We start from the raw sequence: 19,380 nt of genomic DNA, 5'->3' as shown, positions 1-19,380 counted from the left end.
GCTCGGCAAAGTACTGGGAGCCAATGTAGTATGATTGTATCTTTAGGGATGAGGGTCTCGCAGCCCCATCTATTTCTGTGGTTCAAAATATGGTGAGCCTTAATAGCTAGACTTTCTAATCAACATTACAAAGCCAGTGTGATGTCATCACTACAGCAACTGGGGCACTGCAGATGTTTGGGACTACAGTGCCTGCCAGCCCAAGCCAGCATGATCAATAGTTGTGGATGATGGGAGTTATAATATAATATAAGAATATCAGGAAGGCCACCAGGTTGGGCAAGGTTAGGTTAGAGTGTTCACCTAGGATCAGTTCTCTACCTGCAGGCCTCCCAAGTGCCCTGAAAAAAACAAGATGCCCTGTTTTTTCGCACGACATCATGGCAGCCATTTTCAGTGTCGTGTTCTTGTGTGCTCTGGCCCTGGAAAAAACAACCCTCTCTTTTGATGCCGCGTGCACAGGTCCTGTGATTCACCCAGGAGTATATCTTGGAAGACTCGTGCCACAGTTTTGGACAGAATGCCGATCTTCCCCTCCCTCCCTCTCTCTCTCAACCCCTCCTACCTCACAAAGTTGTTGGAAGACTAAAATGGGTGAATGAAACCATGCCACCTTGGACTCTTTAGATGAAGGGCAAAAGGGAAAGGGGGGGGGAAAACAACAGTGATCTCTGTTTCAGCCTGTTGGGTCACCTTGTTGAATATGGTGTGACTTCCAGGAAACAAACTGATACTTAGAATGCCTGATTGGAATGGAATGGAATGGAATGGTCTTGAGTAGTCAAGTCAAAACAAGTTATAGAACTTCGGCACTCCCTCTGCGTATAGCAGTAGCTTCCCAAGGCCTTTGCCCTTCATTGAACTCACTAGTTGTAACGTGACACTTCCCAGGCATGCTTCCCCTTCCTCGCTCAACCTATGCAACCCAAACAAAGCCTGATATTATATATATATATATATATATATATATATATATATATATATATATATATATTCCTGATTCTATTGGAGACAGTGGCAGTGGCAGGTAAGCCTCAGAAACGAAAGCTATACAGAGTGATAGCAGTCCCCAGGCAGTTTCAATGCTACCCATTGCATTGCATTTGTGTTTAATTTCTTAATTGGTTAAGTCAATCTGCTGCCAACCCCTGTTCTCCTGTTTGTTAACAAAGAGATTTCAAAGCCTGGCTGTAAAGTTTTAGTTTAGCTCCCGCAAAGGCAGCTGTTCCCACGGTGGCGAGGCAAGAACATCCTGCATGTCTGAAAAACAAAATGTGGGGAATTCCCAGCCAATAGGGATGAACCGTGCTGTCGTTTTTGTTCTCCCAATTTCTCTTTCCCCCCAGTCTAAAATTCAGTTTGCCACGTTGCTGCAGCAGTTTGCCATTTATTTATTTATTTATTTATTTATTTGAAATTAATCAGTGTTCTGTTGCAAACTTTTCCTAATCAACACATTTCCGTATGCAGTTTTAAACAAATATACACATTTTTGCAAGCTGTTTTCACTAATACATGCATGTTATTTTCGCTAACGTTCCCTTAATATATGCATTTTTGCACCTGGCTGGAGAACTGCACTGAAGAATTCATAGAAATGCAAATTTCTAAGAATAATGTTGCTTGATGCTTCTGGGAAAGTGTGAATTTGCTAAGTTTGCCTTTAAGTACAAATTACATCAAACCTCCGTTGACAGATGCACAGCCCCAACACTGGCATGATCTCAGTAATAAATTGCATTTAATCAAATAACATTGAACTGGATTGATTGTTTGGTTCACTGCAGAAAGGACTATCGTCTTGCTGCCTCCTATTTCTTATTTCTGCCATTTTCTCTTAAAACGCGAGCTCTTTCTAGCCCAGAGCCAAAAGGCCATCAATTTGACTTTTCACTTCTGATTAAAAAAACAACCACCAGAAACACTTGCGGACTTGCCTCTTGGTGGGACAGGGCCTAGATTCCCAGCTGCTGCAAATAGGTGTAGCTCTGCCTGATATGATCTACTATTCCGCTTCTTGGAAGCCTCCTGGCAAGACGTTGATGGCCATTCCATCAGCACAGTAAGGAACCTCAAAGATGTAGACGGCGGAGTCTTGAAAACAATGATTCAACTCGATGCTATTGGTGTATTAAACCACCCTCCAATCTTGGATCTGTAGTTGTGCCCACAAACATCACAAGCATGACAAGGACCAAAAGGACAGGGCAGGTGGGGGCACAGAGGCCCTTTCCCTTTACTGTAAGTATTTTGTTTCATGTTACTGAGTGAATAATTTCCCTTGCTTTAGAGGCAGGAGGATCACTTCCCTGATGCCTATCACATTCACTGGTCTTGCTCTTGGAATTTGGGCTACATTGAGATGCCTTTCCATTTTTATTTAATTTGTTAGCGTTGCTTGAGCTGGTTAGTGTTGGGCCACAAGTTCTGAGATACAAATAAAAAATACATCTCATGGGTCTGAATTTCCATATATGATGGATGAAATTATATTTGTGTGCTTTCATTTATTTATTACATTTACATACCAGTGTGGTGTAGTGGTTAAGAGTGGTGGACTCGTAATCTGGGGAACCGGGTTCGCGTCTCCGCTCCTCCACATGCAGCTGCTGGGTGACCTTGGGCCAGTCACACTTCTCTGAAGTCTCTCAGCCTCACTCACCTCACTGAGTGTTTGTTGTGGGGAGGAAGGGAAAGGAGAATGTTAGCCGCTTTGAGACTCCTTCGGGTAGTGATAAAGCGGGATATCAAATCCAGACTCCTCTTCTTCTTACATACCACTTTTATCTGCCAAGGATCTCAAGGTGGGGCACATGGTTTACATCCTCCCCATTTCATCCTCACAACAACCCTGTGAGGTAGGTTAGGCTACAAGATGGTGAGCAGGTGAGTGGGGATTTGAACCCTGATCTCCCAGGTCCTAGTCCAACACTCTAACCATTATACCACAATGCATCATCTTCCCTGCATGGTTGTGGATGGCAAGAAGCCACGGGGTGAGGAGAAGGAAGAGGTTTCCAAATCCAAGACCTCAGTGCCCCTTGGAAAATGTGGTTTTCTCAAGATTCACTGCAAGGTCATTTCCTTGGGGCTACCAGGAGTGAAGGAATAGTAAGAAGGAAAGGAGGACTTGAGGGTGGGGGCTTCAAATTCAGCTAGGCTGAACTTGGACCAGTTTAACTATCTGTTGAGCTATTTCTAGATTTTGTGGGAAACGGCGGCGCTTATTTCCAAGTCAATTTGGTGTGAGACATGGGTGGTCCACCCACTACTAATTCTGCCTATTGTTTGTGCACGGCTCCCGTCTGAGTGTGAAACAAAAAAACCAATCCCTGTCTAAATGAATAAATTTCTTTTAAATCTACCAGCGTGGCTCAGCAAATTAGCAGTGATGATGCACAGCCAGGCTGTTGAGACAAAAGAGCTGATAATAAAAGAAAGAGTGAAAAATCTCAGAATCTGGCACATGCCTGCTCGGAACAGCAGAGCCTTCTTGTGTCAGGTCCTTAAAATAGAACTGAATCATGCTGGTTGCATCATTTACTACAGGGTTTTTAAAAACAGGTCTTCAGTGATGACGGCATCCTTTTTACCATAACTGCGAGGAGCATTCAATTTTATCTCTGAATGTCGCAGTGGTGAATGTTTGGGTGTTGTTGCGGTGTGTGAATGTTATCGTGGCACTCGCCTTTAATGGAAGCAGCAGAAGCAGCTGCCTCACACAGAAATTCAAGGAGGTGAAGCTTCCCTGGACTCTCACCTTCATGCCAGGAAGGACTTTGCTTATTAAATCTCCACATGTCTTCGGCACTGTTAAAAGTACAGGAAGCGGTGTCATTAGAGGGGTGGAAAGAAAGAAAATGGTGGGAACCCACCCTAGGTGAACCCATGCCCTCCAACATTTCTCCAATGAAAATAGGGACGTCCTATTCCATACTACAACTACTGTACTATAATAATAATTTTACTGTTTATACCCCACCCATCTGAATGGGTTGCCCCAGCCATTCTGGGCGACTTCCAATGTGTATTGAACTGCTGTAATGTACTGATTTCAGAGCTCAACTAGAACTGAGGGACCCATTTCAAATCTCCACTAATTGGCTGACCTCAGAGTTTATTTGTGGGCTTCTGATAGGTATCTGGTGCACACCGTGAGGACAGGATGCTAGACTGTGATGGGTCTTTGGCCCAATCCAGCACGGCTCTTCTTATGTTCTTATGCCAATCACTATTCCTTACCCTCAGAGCCGGCTCAGTCATTAGACAATCTGAAGGTGGCAGAAGTCCCCAAGGCAGAAGCCTCATGGCTGCCCCAGCGGTGGTGCAGAGGCAGTGCCAATATTGGCTGAAACGCATGAGATCTTGCCCCAAATTGGCACTGATGCTGCCACTGCTTCACTGCCAGCGGCGCAGGTGGCAGGACAAGCAGAGAAGCAGAAACAGTGGCAGCAGGTGTAAGGTGGCATTTCTTGTTTTGTCTGAAGTGGTGAAATGGGAGGCGCCACCCCTGCTTGGCCTGATCTTCCTTGCAGGGTTGTTGCAGCAATTTACATTGGAAATTACATTGAACACACCTCCAAGGGCATGTTGCATGATCTGAGTAATGAAAAGACGGAGAGTTGCAACAGCTGTTCTGCAGGATCAAAAGGACTTTTGGGTGGGCGTGTTTTGTATACTGGGAGACCCAAGTATGGGAAACCCTGCTTTAAAGTAAGAATGGCTCTTTTAGTTTTAGCTGTAGATCAGGGGTAGCCAGTGTGGTACCCTCCAAAAGTCATGTGCTGTAATTCCCATGCTGGCTGAGTCCAATAACTCTTTGCAGTATCTGGAGGGGCCCACATTCGCCACCCTCACTGTAGAATATTGACTTTCACACTATGTGCAGAGGAAACTTCTCACTGCAAAGACTACACCAATAATTGGTTGAACTCTGAGCTTTTCATGCTGGATCAGAGCTGTCACTAGACAACAATAAAACCTGTGGCTTGCAGCTTCCATTCTGGGTTTTCCTTTCCACTTGCCTCCAGCAATACTGTTAAAATAATAGTTTCTAAAAGAATCCTGCTGTTCAAATTATGCTAGAATTGTCAGTTCTTTTCAAAGACTGTTAATCTCCCACAGCATGTGACCTGTTCAAAATGTTCACATACGGAAGAATTGCACTGGGGAAATGCAAAGAATCTCCTTACCGTTTTTATTTATTTATTTTTGCGCCAGCACACTGGAAAGACTGTCTGTGTTGATGTAAGTGATATAGGTATGAAGAAACAATGCAGAATACCTGCCATCTCCCTGTAGCCAATTCCACATGTACAATACAAGATTATGTGTTAAAAGATTCAAGCGTTCTGTTTTTTAAACCTCCCTTATTTTCAGCATGGCAGAAAAGTGTTATAGTTAAGGTGCATGATCTGCAGCACAAAGGTTATGGCAGTTAGGTGGAATATGCAAAGACGGGGAAGAGATTTGATGCCATTTGCATTTAAAGGCAAACCTACCTGATTCGAGCTTTCAGAAACAATAAGCGAACTGAAACACAACCTTCCTTTGAAATTTGCATTTCTCTGAATTTTCCAATGCAGTTCTCCAACCAAGTACAAAAATGCATATGCTAAGGGTAAAGTGTACATAAAAATACACATATGGGTGAGAGTAGGGCTCAAAAATGCATTTTGTTAGGGGAAATTGCTTTGTCAAAATGTGTATGTTAAGGAAAATTGTGTTGCTAAAATGTGTAAATTAGGAGAGATTTGTACTAAAACACTGGTGAATTTTCATGATGACTATTAGAAAAAACTGATATGGAAATGTGAGGCGCTCAATTTAAGACTGGGAAAATTAGAAACTGAGAGAAGCTGACATTGACAGATCCCTCTGTAACCTGCAAATCCATGGTCAACTGTTTTTCTGGCTGCTTTCCAGGAACTTCTCCTCCTTTTCCTTGATCTCTACGGCATCGTCTTCATCCAGTGTCACTGGCCTTTAACAGTAGCAAGTAGAGGAAATGGCAGCAAGAAAGCTCATACTGAAGTAAGAAAGGGTGGCAGAGATTCCCAGATGGTTGGGACAGAAACCATCACTCTTGGCACGAGAGTGAGGGAAATGTGGATATTCCGGTCTCACAAGCTACTGATGTGAGGGATTTGGATCAACAACATGAATGGTTCTCTGCAGAGGCATCTGGGTCTTCTCTGATGCTATCTGCATCGCCCCTGGTATTGTTCCTCACTCATTTTCCCTTTAAAGTTCAGGTTTCACTAAAGAGTTGTTGGTGGCTGACTTTCAGAAGGAAGGGCAGGCTATTCTCTATCAGCTATAAATTGTTTACAACTAGAAGAGAACAAATATATTCTCATGCGAGAGGAATGCTTGCTAATGTAATCGCGACTCTCGGAGTATTAAAGTATTGCTCACTTGGGAACACATATACTTAGGTAACTGATCTCCAGGCTCCAGCCAAGTAGCCTGGATGAGTAAAAATAAAAATGTTTATGATTATCACTTGGTATTTAATTTTCAGATTAAGCCTTATTGAATGTTGCTTGCAGCAAATCACTTCATGTATTTGAGTTGTGTTGCAGACATGAAAGGAATACAAAGGTTGCAATAACAATTTGAGGCAAGTTTGGAAGCAATGCTTGTGCTTGGTTATTCCCTGGAAGAAGACAGGATTGTGCTGTTGCTTTTCATTTGTCCCAAACAAGTCTTCTTAAGTGGCAGACTAAAAACCCCAGCATTTTTTAAATGAATGCATAAACCAGGAAAACAAATTGAAGAAATCCAAAGGAGAGAGAAACAAAAAAGAACAAGAGAAGAAATCAACCAAAGATACGTACAGTATGTGTCTCACATGTATACACATGTACAGAGTGTGTACAATTATGGGTACACAATCAGGAATATTTTATATTTTCTTCCAAATTTCCAGGGATACTGTGAGCAGCTGTTCAAGAATGTTCGAATAGGTAGCATATATAATAAAAGTTCTGCCATGTCGCGTGCAAAATACCAATTATGAGCGATTTTTTTCTCCCTAAAATGTTCAAACTATGCAGTGTTTTTCATCTTTGTGCAATAGTCTGCCTCACAGCAACCAGGAAAAATGTTACAAGATCCTTGGATTTTACTGTTTTCCTGTTCAAATATAAGCAACATAAAAGCTGTGGAAAATTGTGTCAGGGAAAATTGGTTTGCAAAAAACGTGCATACAAAAATATTTTTGTTTGGAGAAATTCACACGTAAATGTTGATGGATTTTCATGAGGACTTTTTAAAAAATCACAAACTGATATGGTAATGTAGAGAACTGAACTTTAAACCTGGGAAAAGCTGAGAGCGACTGGAATTGACAGTTTTGCCCATCTCTGAGGAGAGGCCCATTAGTATCAGTCCCACGGGCCCCACAAAAACATTTGCTATGGTTTAGTAGAGAGAACAATTGTCACAGGGATCCAAAGCAAGCTTTGCTCCGATGAAAAAAGATGAAAAAGCATATTTTTAAAGTATTTGCTATTTTATCAAGAATGGTTTGCCATTTGGAATTTTCACCCCTGAGAATAAATCTTCTTAGCAATGCTAAAATGTGACTAATTTATAAAGCAGTACCCCATGAAAGACTCTCATGATGGTTAACTCACCATCAGCCACCACTTGCCATATTCCATCAATCTCAAACACTTAAAATACCTCCACACCCCACTAATCCTCACCAAGAGCCACCACCTGTTTTTCCACACTCCCCACTCTAGTTTGCCCTTCACGCCAGAGCTCAGATTTCCAACAAAGGCTTTGAAGTGCTCAAAGCTCTTCTGTATCCATTCCCTCAGTAATCTTTGTCAAGAGTCCAGCAAGGTAGAACCGTGTCAATACCACCATCTTGCAGATGGAGGCTTCAGGTTGAGAGAATCTTTCCAGACACAAATATTTCAGTTGTGGCTCAGGTACAATCTAACAATGCTACTGATGTCCTGGCTCATAGCTCACAGCCTCAACCATGGCAGAATAGCTACCTCTACAGGCTTGAGCCTGTGGCAGGGCCTTTTCCATCGTGGCCCCACTTGATTTCATGTCAGTGTCGAGTGCAGGGATTGGCTGCCATTGGGATTGGGCTCCAAATTTAAAAGGTGCCCAAGGCAAGCGCTGCAAGTTGGTGAACCACTGAGGTAGATGTAAGGGAGCAAAACCAGTTTGCCTGCCCCGGGCGCTAGGCCTAGAGGGGGCTGCTGCAACAATGAAGAACAATGGAAGGTAAGAGGCAGTGAGGTGCTGAATTTTGGCATTGCACTGAAATTTTAAAGCCCCAAGTCTGCACTCCTGGGAGCTCCCTCTTTTTTCTTTTTTTCTTTTTTGCATTCACGTTCACACTTTATTTGCATTTTTGTACACATTACTTTCTAAACCTTTTTAATTTTTTTTTAAATTTTTTTTTGACAAAGTAATAATCACAAATAAATAAGAATAAAAATGTGCACCCCACCACCGAGACCATTCCATTGTAACTATCCAACCTCCCCAAATGTCGACACTGCTTGCGATGGTTTGACCCCTTTCTGTTTTAACAGTACAAATTCTACCAACACCCTCCATATCTCCTCAAAATCGTTTCTCCTGCATATTCCCCATCTTACCTTAATGGCACATATTGTATCATTTATCTTTATACCATTTTATACCATTCTTCCATTTTTATATTCTGCTTTCCCTTTCCACTTCCTAGCTATAATAGCAATTCATGCAGCTGTCAATAAATCTGTGAGCAAGTCCTGCATAGCCTGCGAACCTTCCACCCCATCGTAAATTGATTAATAATGCTACCTCTGGACTTTTGGTCAGCTTTAACCCAGTGATTTCTGTTATCTCCCCTGGGAGCTCATTCTAATGCTCCCAAGGGTTACTCTATGGCCAGGGCTTTACCTGTCCAACACCAACTGGGCGTCACCAGGTTGGCTACTCCTGCTCTAGGGTGTCCTTTTACCTGTGCATTCCTGGTGATTTGGACTCATGATGGGGCAGTGATACATAATCCTGCTTTCAGGACTGTTTGTGCCTGTAAAATTTTTGGGGTGGACATGTTGGATCATTTCCAATAAGTGCTTGGCAATGCAAACAGTGTCGAATTCTGGAGTGTTCTTAGGTATCTTAAACACACGCTTGAAACTATCTTCTTCAGGTGAGGAAATGCTGGAATGTTTTGCAGTGAATGGGCTAATTTGCCTGATAGAAAGTCAATAAATGGACTAGTAATACAGTTTGGAGGTTCCCTGATAGATTGGAAATCTCGAAAACAGGGTCTTGCAAGTGTATCCTTCACTGAAGCTGAGTACTCTGAGTAAATTGTGCTGTGAACTGGTTATTGATTGACATGGGAGTAAAACAGTTATTGATTGACATGGGAGTGAAATGTGAATCTCCAATAGAGATTCTCTAAAGATAATCAGGCATGTATAAAGGTAAAGGTAAAGGTACCCCTGCCCGTACGGGCCAGTCTTGCCAGACTCTAGGGTTGTGCGCTCATCTCACTCTAAAGGCCGGGAGCCAGCGCTGTCCGCAGACACTTCCAGGTCACGTGGCCAGTGTGACAAGCTGCATCTGGCGAGCCAGCGCAGCACACTGAACGCCGTTTACCTTCCCGCTGGTAAGCGGTCCCTATTTATCTACTTGCACCCGAGGGTGCTTTCGAACTGCTTGGTTGGCAGGCGCTGGGACCGAACGATGGGAGCGCACCCCGCCACAGGGATTCGAACCGCCGACCATACGATCGGCAAGTCCTAGGCACTGAGGTTTTACCCACAGCGCCACCCGCGTCCCCATCTATAGATATCTATAGATTCTCTATAGATAATCAGGCATGTATATCTCTTGCTAAATCTGATCATTTTAAAGGACGATCAAAACATATTGAAATTAAATACAGTGGTACCCTGGTTCTTGAATGTAATCCATTCTGGAAGTCTGTTCGACTCCTGAAACGTTCAAAAACCAAGGCACGGCTTCCGATGGGCGCAGGCATCCCAGAAACAATAGCCGACAGCTGCATCGGACGTTTGGCTTCTGAAAAATGTTCGGAAACCAGAACACTTACTTCCGGGTTTTCGGCATGCGGGAGGTGATTTGTTCATCAACTAAGCCGTTCAAGAACCAAAGTTTTACTGTGTACTGTGAAAGTAACCAGAATATTGCTGATGCAATGACAAAACCTCTGACATTCCTGGAACGTTAAATGATGGCTGGACATTTGGGTTCAGATAACCATACTAAGTAAGCACTCTGTTTAAGCTCTGTAAATAGTTGTTCTGAATAGACAGAGAAGGAGTGTTGAGGGTATTGGTCATTCGTTTTCAGAAGCTGTCTTCATGAATTTCTGCATGTAAGATTAAACTCTGTCTGTGAAGCTGGATTGTTTACACAGGTGCAAAGATAAGACAGTGAAGTCATGGACATGCACAGTGCATTATTGTGAGAGTAAGTAAAAGAGAGTTTTGGTTTTGGACTGTGCTGAGAGGATGCAAGCAGATCTGCCACTGTGGGGATCCACAGCAGTCTCTGTAAATAGTAACCGTTAAGCTTAATGACAGGCAATAAAGTAATCTGCCTAGAACAATTGTGTGTTGCTTATCAATCAAGACTCAGGACCGATTTCCTCACACTTCCCTGCGGACTGTATTTCAACTCTGCTAAACGCCTAGTCAGAAGTGTGCCGGGCAAATCTGTTTATAGCAGCTTTCACGCCATAAACAACCACAAATATTTGGTTTTGTAAATAAATTGCTGAGGGCAAAGTCAATTTGGAATGAGGGTAATCTTTCCTGAATAGATGCATGCTTTCAATGCCATCACTAAAAAATAGCTTCAGCATCCATTTTAGTTGATGCCAAACACATTGACGAAAGGGTGGGTAATTTTGACTTGGCATTTTAAGAAAATGTTGGTAGGTTTACTTGCTGGCTGTATCCAAGTCAATGCCTTAACAATCCTCTATATCTCCCTTGTGCTAGTTGACATTTACAGATCAACCACCTGTCAACCAAAAACAGTATTTAAAGTTCCAAATATGAATGGCTTAAGTGCTGCACATTTTTCTATAATTGTAGCAATGGGCAGGGTAATTCACCAGATTTCTGTTTGAGGTTTATGGAGAGAGCAGTTGCTACAAATATCTTTCATCCCTTCTGTTAAAATTGCAGACGCATTTTACAGAAGTGGTTCTGTGCACAGAGAAATCCCTTCTGTAGAATTTCCTCTCTACTCTCTTGAAATAGGTTTGTGTCTCCCATCAGTACTGAAATGAATTGAATATGGTATCTCTTGAATATGGTATCTTTATCCCTCCCTTCAGTAGCATCTGTTGTAAAGGCTCTCCCCTATCTTTTGATCTTCATAAGAGCCCTGTAAGGTAGGGCAGGCAAGTGGCCAGAGGTCACCCACTCAATTCTATGGCTGAGCCAGGAGACTGATCTCTCCCCAGATCTGTTTTGAAATTCTACCCACTATGCCATGTATCATCCTACAAGTCAGTTTCACGTGACTTCCATCTGTAAGTGGGTCAACACTGAGAATATTCCTATCTCGTCAGATTGGATGTTATGTCTGCTCACATATTTAGCTACCAGTTATCAACTGCAGAGAAATCAAAGCTGCTTTCTTAATACTGACTTACAGGGTTGCTGTAAGGATTACAGGTAAATCATGCATGTGAAACGCTTCACACACTTGAAAGAGTTTTATCATCATCATCATCATGCAATTTCCTGGAGTAAGACCCATTGATCTTGAGTATGTGTGCATGCAAAATGTTACAAGAACTGTTCATTGTTTTCTTGTCCCATTTTCTTTGGGTTATTTTTTATGTACCCTGCTTAGAAATGTGAATAATTAAGTGGTATATAAATGTCTTAAATAAATAAATAAGACTGCACACGTGATGTATATGCATTTGTGAACCAGACATGAGTGACCATGGATGTAAACAATGAAATTGGCTTGTGTATTGGGTACGCGCACCAATGGTACAGATCTTTGAGTCCCATTGAGTGCAATGACACTTAGTTTCAAATAATTTCATGTAGGATTGCTAGAGTTAAACATAGCTAGAATACATGTTCTTTATAAAAAAAAAGGTATTGCTTTGCTTTCCAAGCCCATTATTAAATGTAAGAGTCCTTTTGAACCTATTTTTCCCCTTCTTGTTTTTTACTGAAATGTAAAATAGCATCACTTTGGAAGAAGTAGGTAGAATGTAGAAATAAATTCCTATATCTCATTGCATGGGTTCCTTCTGTTCATCTTCTTTGCTCAGAAATGTAGATTTGTGCCCTGTTGCATAAGTAGCACCAAATATTTCACATCCCTTACATATGCTAATGATGATAATGTTGGTGACTTTATTATTTATTCCCTGCCAATGTGGTTGGATAGGCATGATGAGAACATGCAACTGAAACAACCACATGTTGCCTCCCCATTTAACCTTCACAATACTTCTTTCCTCTTCCTCTGCTTCTTTCCCTGTGTTGACTTATAGACTGTAAACTACTTGGGGCAGGGACCTCTCCCCTGAACTTTATATAATGACATGCACAATGATGGCACCATGTCAGTAAATAAACACGGACAAATGGCAACCTAGGAACTTATCATGTCAAAATGTAACAACAGGTAACATCCACACCATCTCTTTGAAGCACATTTAAAAGTACATGGATTGTCCCAAGGAATCCTGGGAGCTGAGGTGTATTCCCTACAATTTTCAGCATCCTTGACAAACTAGAGTTCCCGGGATTCTTTTGGGAGAGTATCGTGCTTTAAATGTGCATTAAATGGGATTTCCCCAGTTTTTCAAAGGATGCTCGGACAGAGCCGTGTTTTGTAAGTGTATAATGACTGTGTTGTGAGTTTAAAAGTTCCTATCTTCAGCCTTCTATCCACACTCCTAAGGAAATAATAACTTCTGTTTGCCTGGTACATTTTTCTGCCTCTAACCTGTTAAATTTTTACAGAAACTAATGCCAGTGAAAATCCAGTCTTGAGAAGAAGACAGCTCCCACTGTCTTGTCTCTCTCTCTCTCTCTCTCTCTCTCTCTCTCTCTCTCTCTCACACACACACACACACACACACACACACACACACACACACCCCTACCTAAATCCTCTATGACCCCATTTTTGGAAATGTGTCAAATCCATAAAATGAGAGGTGCTGAAATGAATGAATTATTGCTGAATCGGTAATATGTCAGGTGGCATTGCCAATGGATGCACTGAAGAAAGAAATGAAAAGTGAGTGGCCGCTTATCATAAAAACCCTTTTACTGGTGCAGTAAAGAGTCATGTGATTTTCCACCTACTTTTTAAGAGAGTAATAAAATCGGCTCCATTTGGCAATCCTGAAGAAGAGAAAAAGGCACTGACAGACTGAAGGATCTGTTCTGCTGGAAAAATGCAGGAGTGGAAGGATCCAAGTGAGGGACTGATAGCAGCAGAAAGTTATTCACACAATCAAGGCTAATCAACCTGCTTTAAAGAAGAAAAAAACATGGCTTCTGAAGTTTCTGATTACGGAGAAACTTTGGAACACCTGGGAGGCAAAGAGAGAAAGAAGAGAAAGAAATATGCAGTGTGCACTGCAGGGCAGATATCTAGGGGGCCCCTCAGCAGAATGAACATGGAGGTCCACACATGCAGCAAGGTGGGCTTACCATGTTTCAAAGTACCATAATAAGCACATTAACCACCTGCGGATGGACAGATCGGTCAGCTTTTGTTTCTCTCCATTTCACACTTTTCCAGTCTTCAGTTCTCCACATTTTGGCATCAGTTTGCTATTATTATTATTATTATTATTATTATTATTATTATTATTATTATTATTTTCCCGCATGAAAATTCTCATCCCCATTAAGCAGTTGCTGAGACTGAAGGTCCCTGCTTTCCCACAGCTGCCTAAGTCCTCTCCTCGTTTTCTTCCAAGCAATCAAAGACTATGTCTGTGTATTGCCATTCTCTCCTCTGCCCTTTTCATGCCTCTTCTGGCTCTGGGAGACAAGGAGGGAGGGGAGCTTATCACACCAGGAGGAGACACCCATGACTCTTCACCTGACTCATCTCTGCCTCTTGGCCTCCATCCTCCTCCTCTGCTGCTTCATCTTCTGCCTCTGATTCTGGACTCCTCTCTGCCACAAACTCTCCCAGCTCACTAAGCCCTGTTACCTCCTTGGCTTCTGACACCTCTCCCCAGTCTTCTTCCTGTGGCCACTCTCTGTTGTCCCACCACCACTCCCTAGGCTCTGAGCCTTCTTCCCTTGGGGGTTCCCCAGCTGGTTCTTCCTACCATTCGTTTGCATCCAGCCAGTCCAGCCTTCGCCCAGTATACTTGAAGGAGTGTCTCCACTCTCATCATTAAGCCCAGACACTGAGGTCCAGCTCTGAGGGCCTCCTGGTGGTTCCCTCACTGCGAGAAGTGAAGTTACAGGGAACCAGGCAGAGGGCCTTCTCAGTAGTGGCTGGTGGAATGCCCTCCCATCAGGTGTCAAGGAAATAAACAACTATCTGACTTTTAGAAGACGTCTGAAGACAGCCATGTTTAGGGAAGTTTTTTATGTTTTTGGTTTTATTGCTCTGTTGTTGTTGTTGTTGTTGCATCAGTTGGGTTCTTCTGCAAAAAGGGAAGAGTCCGCACAGAAGATTATGTGGGCTTTAATTTTGCCTTTCCACCTGTACATGTGGCAAGACACTGAGATCTAGGCCAGCTCACCACCATTTGTACATGCTTGCTACTTAGTTTAAAACTTGTTTATCACATATGCATGTTTCCCAGACATGTCTTAGAAACATCAGCCAAGATCCAAAGCACTGTTATGCTTGGACGTGCCATAGGCTGAAAGGAAAAACAAGCACACACACACAGTACGACCAAACTGGTTGAATAACTTGTTTCTTACAACCAAAGCAATGTGTTCATTTTCTCAGTTCCAAGAGAAACCAGTATTTTGTTTTATTTTTGAAGGTGAACATTTTGTCCCAGATGCTGTGTTTACCAAGGGGAAACTGGATTTTTCTTGGGAGTGCCTACACTGGCTACAAATTAGCCTTCTTCTGTGCTAATTAATATTAACATGTAAGGCATTAATTAACATTCTGGTGCCTTTAAATGAGAAACAGCTTGACCCAGCTCAACTGGGATGCTGGCTACTGACTAATGAAAAGTGTTCTGTTTAAGACATTGCCAGAACAATCTTGTTGCGCCTTAATTGCATTAGAAACTGGGAGTTGGCAGTTTTCCTGCCAGATTGGAATTGGCCTCCTCAGGTTATTATGATATACAGTCTTTAAGAGCCCGGTTGTGGGCTTGGGGAAAGGAGGGGAAACAGAAGGGCAAGGTGACTCTGGCCTTTATGGACATTAACAAAGCTGAAAGCAATGAGAAATTATGTTTAAGGTGTGGTGTGTCTACATGCGCTCAGTAAGTCCCGGTTATACCTCAGAAAATTGCTGTTTCTGAAAGAAGCGCTGGGAAGATATGGAATGAAAACATCTAAGAGCAGAGCTGTGAATGACCCTGGTCACACATGACTAGCTATGTTCACATGGTCATGGCATGAATCACAGACTCATTCCTCAGTGGGATGGGAATCGCACAACAGTGAAGTTGCTGCAAAGTGGCTGTGGATGTCAGTTCGCAGAGCTGTCTTTCCTATTGGGCTTACTGGTGCATTGCGCCAGGGCGCTAGCCTCTCAGGGGCGCCCCAGTGAGTAGGGGAGCTGTGCGGCTTTGCTGGCGGCCTCCCCTTTCCCTGCATGCCAGCCAGCTGCGCCTTGCCAACCATATGGCTGGCTGGCGTGCAGCTTGCCTCCCAAGCCTCCGCGGGAGGAGGGTGATCCCTGCAGAGGCTTGGGAAAAGGTCAACAACTCTGGGAAATGGGGGGGGGGGTCTTTGCACCACGGTGCTGGATATGCTTAAGACGGCCCTGTCAGTTAGCCTTGGGTTCTACTTTATAAAGGACAGTCCTCTATTGTTTGAGGGTGTCCTCTACTTGGTGGGCTAAAGATGAAGAGCCACAGACCCATAGGAAGAGAATCTGCATCACAGGAGTGGACCAACAATGCATGTACAATGAATGTGTTTTTGATCACACAGCATGCACGTGCAAATGCTGGTTAGTGATCTCAGTGTCTCAGCTGCCACACATAGACGGAGACAGGCATACACAGGCCCCACATTATCTGTGGTGTGGAAACTGGCTCTCCTTTTCTGCAAATTTATCCCTGTCTTATAAGAGAGGAAGCAGAGAACATACAGGTAATGCAGGTCCCCGTTGCCAGCTTTACAAGTTAAGACAAACTGTGTGTACTATCTGTTCTAGCAGAGGAGCACATCACTGCAGCCCAAGCCCAGCACTTTGAACTGCTGCCTGAGTCACTTGCCCCAAAATTTACAACGTTGATGGGGAAGAATGGTAGCATAGCCTGTGTACATGTGTCTTGTTTGATGTTTGTGTCAGGAGGAGTCCCATGACAGAAAAAAACTATAGGAGTTCTTAGTGGACAAGCATCAGCAATGCACCCTTCTTGTTGACAACAAGTGCCCTTTCTCCATAGTTCCCGTACCAATGTTCTCTCTTGTGTGCATAACAGAAGGCCAGAGAAATATAGGGGCTATGTACCCTTACATCTGAGTTATGGTCTTCCTGTCTGGTGCTTATATACTGCTTTTGGTGGGTTGTAAATGGGCACTGAGTTGGTCTGAATCCTTTGCTCAGTTTTGGTGGAGGAGTTTGGGGGCAGGGAGATCATTTTTATTTTTTTTGCCTTCCGTTGAGTTTGATGCATGGTTTTCCTCACTAGTGTAATGCCGCTGGCAACGGGACTGTGGTGTAAAGGTGTATAGGGTTTGGCATATTATCTACTTATTGCATTTATACCCATTTATACCTAGTAGTCCAACATTCTATCCACTACATTACACTGCCTGTCTATGTCTGCTTCTCCCTTATCATGCCAACATTATTCTCATGTCTCTGGCCCCTCCTGCCTCTGGCCCTTCCACTGGCAGTGCAGATGGACCAGTGCTTTAGACAAACCAGCTTGGAGTCGCACTGCCATATTCACGATATCTCATTTCGTGAGAGCCATGTCTGGGTTTATGCTGGCATAGCTGGACTTCCGCCATATTCTAAATTCCCCAGCCAGCATATCTGCAATATCAAATTTCATCCTTACGCTAACTAATCAGGAGCCTCACTTTCGTTGCACATCCAAAATTAAATTTAGGCAGACAGAAGTGTCTGGGGAAAGGGCACAGGCTGCTAATTTTGATCGGGGCCTAGCTAATCTTTTTTATCAGGATGACAAGCTTGCTATTTGCAGCATAGATTGGGGGCAGTTGACAGTAAATGCGGGCAAAAGGCAAGGGGCATTTCAGGGTGTGGACATATTGAAAAGATGATGAGAAAGAATGGAAAAAATGCTTGGTCTGTGATTAATAGTTCCTTAGAGTTCCACGTGTCCCTATTTTCAAGGGACAGTCCTGGATTTACAGAAGCCATCCCAGTTTCTGATTTGATCCCAGAATGTCCAGCTTTTCCTTAGGACGTCCCCATTTCAAGGGAGGGTATGGAGTTATGTGACCCCCGAGCCAAAGAGATAAGTAACTATACAACTGTTAGAAGACACCTGAAGGCAGCCCTGTATAGGGAAGGTTTTTTTTAATGTTTAATGTTTTATTGTGTTTTTATATACATTGGAAGACACCTTGAGTCTCTGGGGCAACCCAGTCAGATGGGCAGGGTATAAATAATATTACTATTATTATTAAATAGGACACCCCTGTTTTCACTGGAGTAATGTTGAAGGGTATGTTAAAGCAGATGAAGAATTTTTTGCACCAAGAAAATCTTGCTTGCGCTTCCTGAATAAATTATGCCAAAAAGGCAAATTTTGCATAAAGTTACACACACATCAATGTCTGAGTAGTGAAGTGTTTCAGAGGATCCAGGGCCACCATATATCATAGGTTTGATTTCCTAGGCGTGAAGGTAACTCGAGACTGCATTGTTTCTGTAATATAATTATGTACCGTATTTTTTGCTCTATAAGACTCACTTTTTCCCTCCTAAAAAGTAAGGGGAAATGTGTGTGCGTCTTATGGAGCGAATGCAGGCTGCGCAGCTATCCCAGAAGCCAGAACAGCAAGAGGGATTGCTGCTTTCACTGCGCAGTGATTCCTCTTGCTGTTCTGGCTTCTGAGATTCAGAATATTTTTTTTCTTGGTTTCCTCCTCCAAAAACTAGGTGCGTCTTATAGTCTGGTGCGTCTTATAGAGTGAAAAATACGGTATATGTGAGCCACACCTGCTAAAGGAAGACCCTTTGTGTCATCAAATGCACTAATATATTTTTTTATTCAAAAGCAGACTTAGGAGTGTTTAGAGGGTACTCCCGATTCTGCTTCACTTTAGCGAAGTTTCCAGCACCTGATGTCATATATGATGTGTCAGGCATGGGAAAAGTGGTTTGCCCAAAACGGCTTGGCATACACAAAATTGTATGTGACAGATTCAGCTCCTTCAATGGCAAAACAATCTGACTGGATGTTGCCTGCTGGCTGCTATTAAAGCGAGATATCATTTTTAGGGTTTTGCCCATGGACGAAAATGTCCGCGTTGAATATGCCCTTTTCTGTGGGTTGAGGAGTGCTGTGCATATGAAGCTCCCCATTTTCAGCAAACACAGTTGCAATGTGGCAAGCACACCCATGTGGAGATGCTCATGGCCCCCCAAACACGAAAGGCTCATGTTGTCCCTGTGGGATGAAGTTAGCAGCTCCTTGGAAATCCTGCAGGGGGCCGCAGTGCGCATTCCGAGCGCAATATGCAAGGCATATTATCTTCTTCAAAATAAATAAATACATCTGTGCAACTCATAGCTTTTCCTGTGGGTGAGAGACAGATTTCCTGCTGCTCTGTTTAAAAAAATTAATAGCAGATTGCATGGCATGTGCCTATCAGATTCCATCCAGAAAATGTCTCTTCCCAAATTGGAAACTGGGATCTAATATTGGCAGGTCCAGACGCAAAGGAGGAAGCATGCTGAGGAAGTCATGAATGCCAGGAATTCCAGAGATATATACCACACAAATAGTCACCTTTTCTTTACCCAATGATGGGAGATGAAAGCAAACCAAACGACGTGGGCTATCTGCATGATTCACGACTGCAAGTTGAAAGCGGGCTAAAGTACGCCATCCTTGACGTTAGGCAGAATGAGGTGGCTGCCTTAGGTGGCACGCATGGAGTGTCGTGAAAGGGCAGCAGATTCTTTGTTATTTTATTGATTATTATTGCACTTTTCCTGACGGAGAGAAGAGGAGGTGCTTGTGGGATT

General features: G+C 43.1%; 1 protein-coding gene across 1 annotated transcript in view; it reads right to left on the bottom strand.

Moving 5' to 3' along the window:
- ANKRD1 (ankyrin repeat domain 1) overlaps positions 1-19,380 on the bottom strand; it is a 49,200-nt gene that overhangs the window by 14,064 nt on the left and 15,756 nt on the right. The window lies entirely within an intron of this gene.

The sequence above is a fragment of the Podarcis muralis genome, chromosome 6 (assembly GCF_964188315.1).
Source record: "Podarcis muralis chromosome 6, rPodMur119.hap1.1, whole genome shotgun sequence".
In the NCBI taxonomy this organism is placed as follows: Eukaryota; Metazoa; Chordata; class Lepidosauria; order Squamata; family Lacertidae; genus Podarcis; species Podarcis muralis.
The sequence above is the reverse complement of the archived record's forward strand: the minus strand, read 5'-3'. Positions and strand labels throughout refer to the sequence as shown.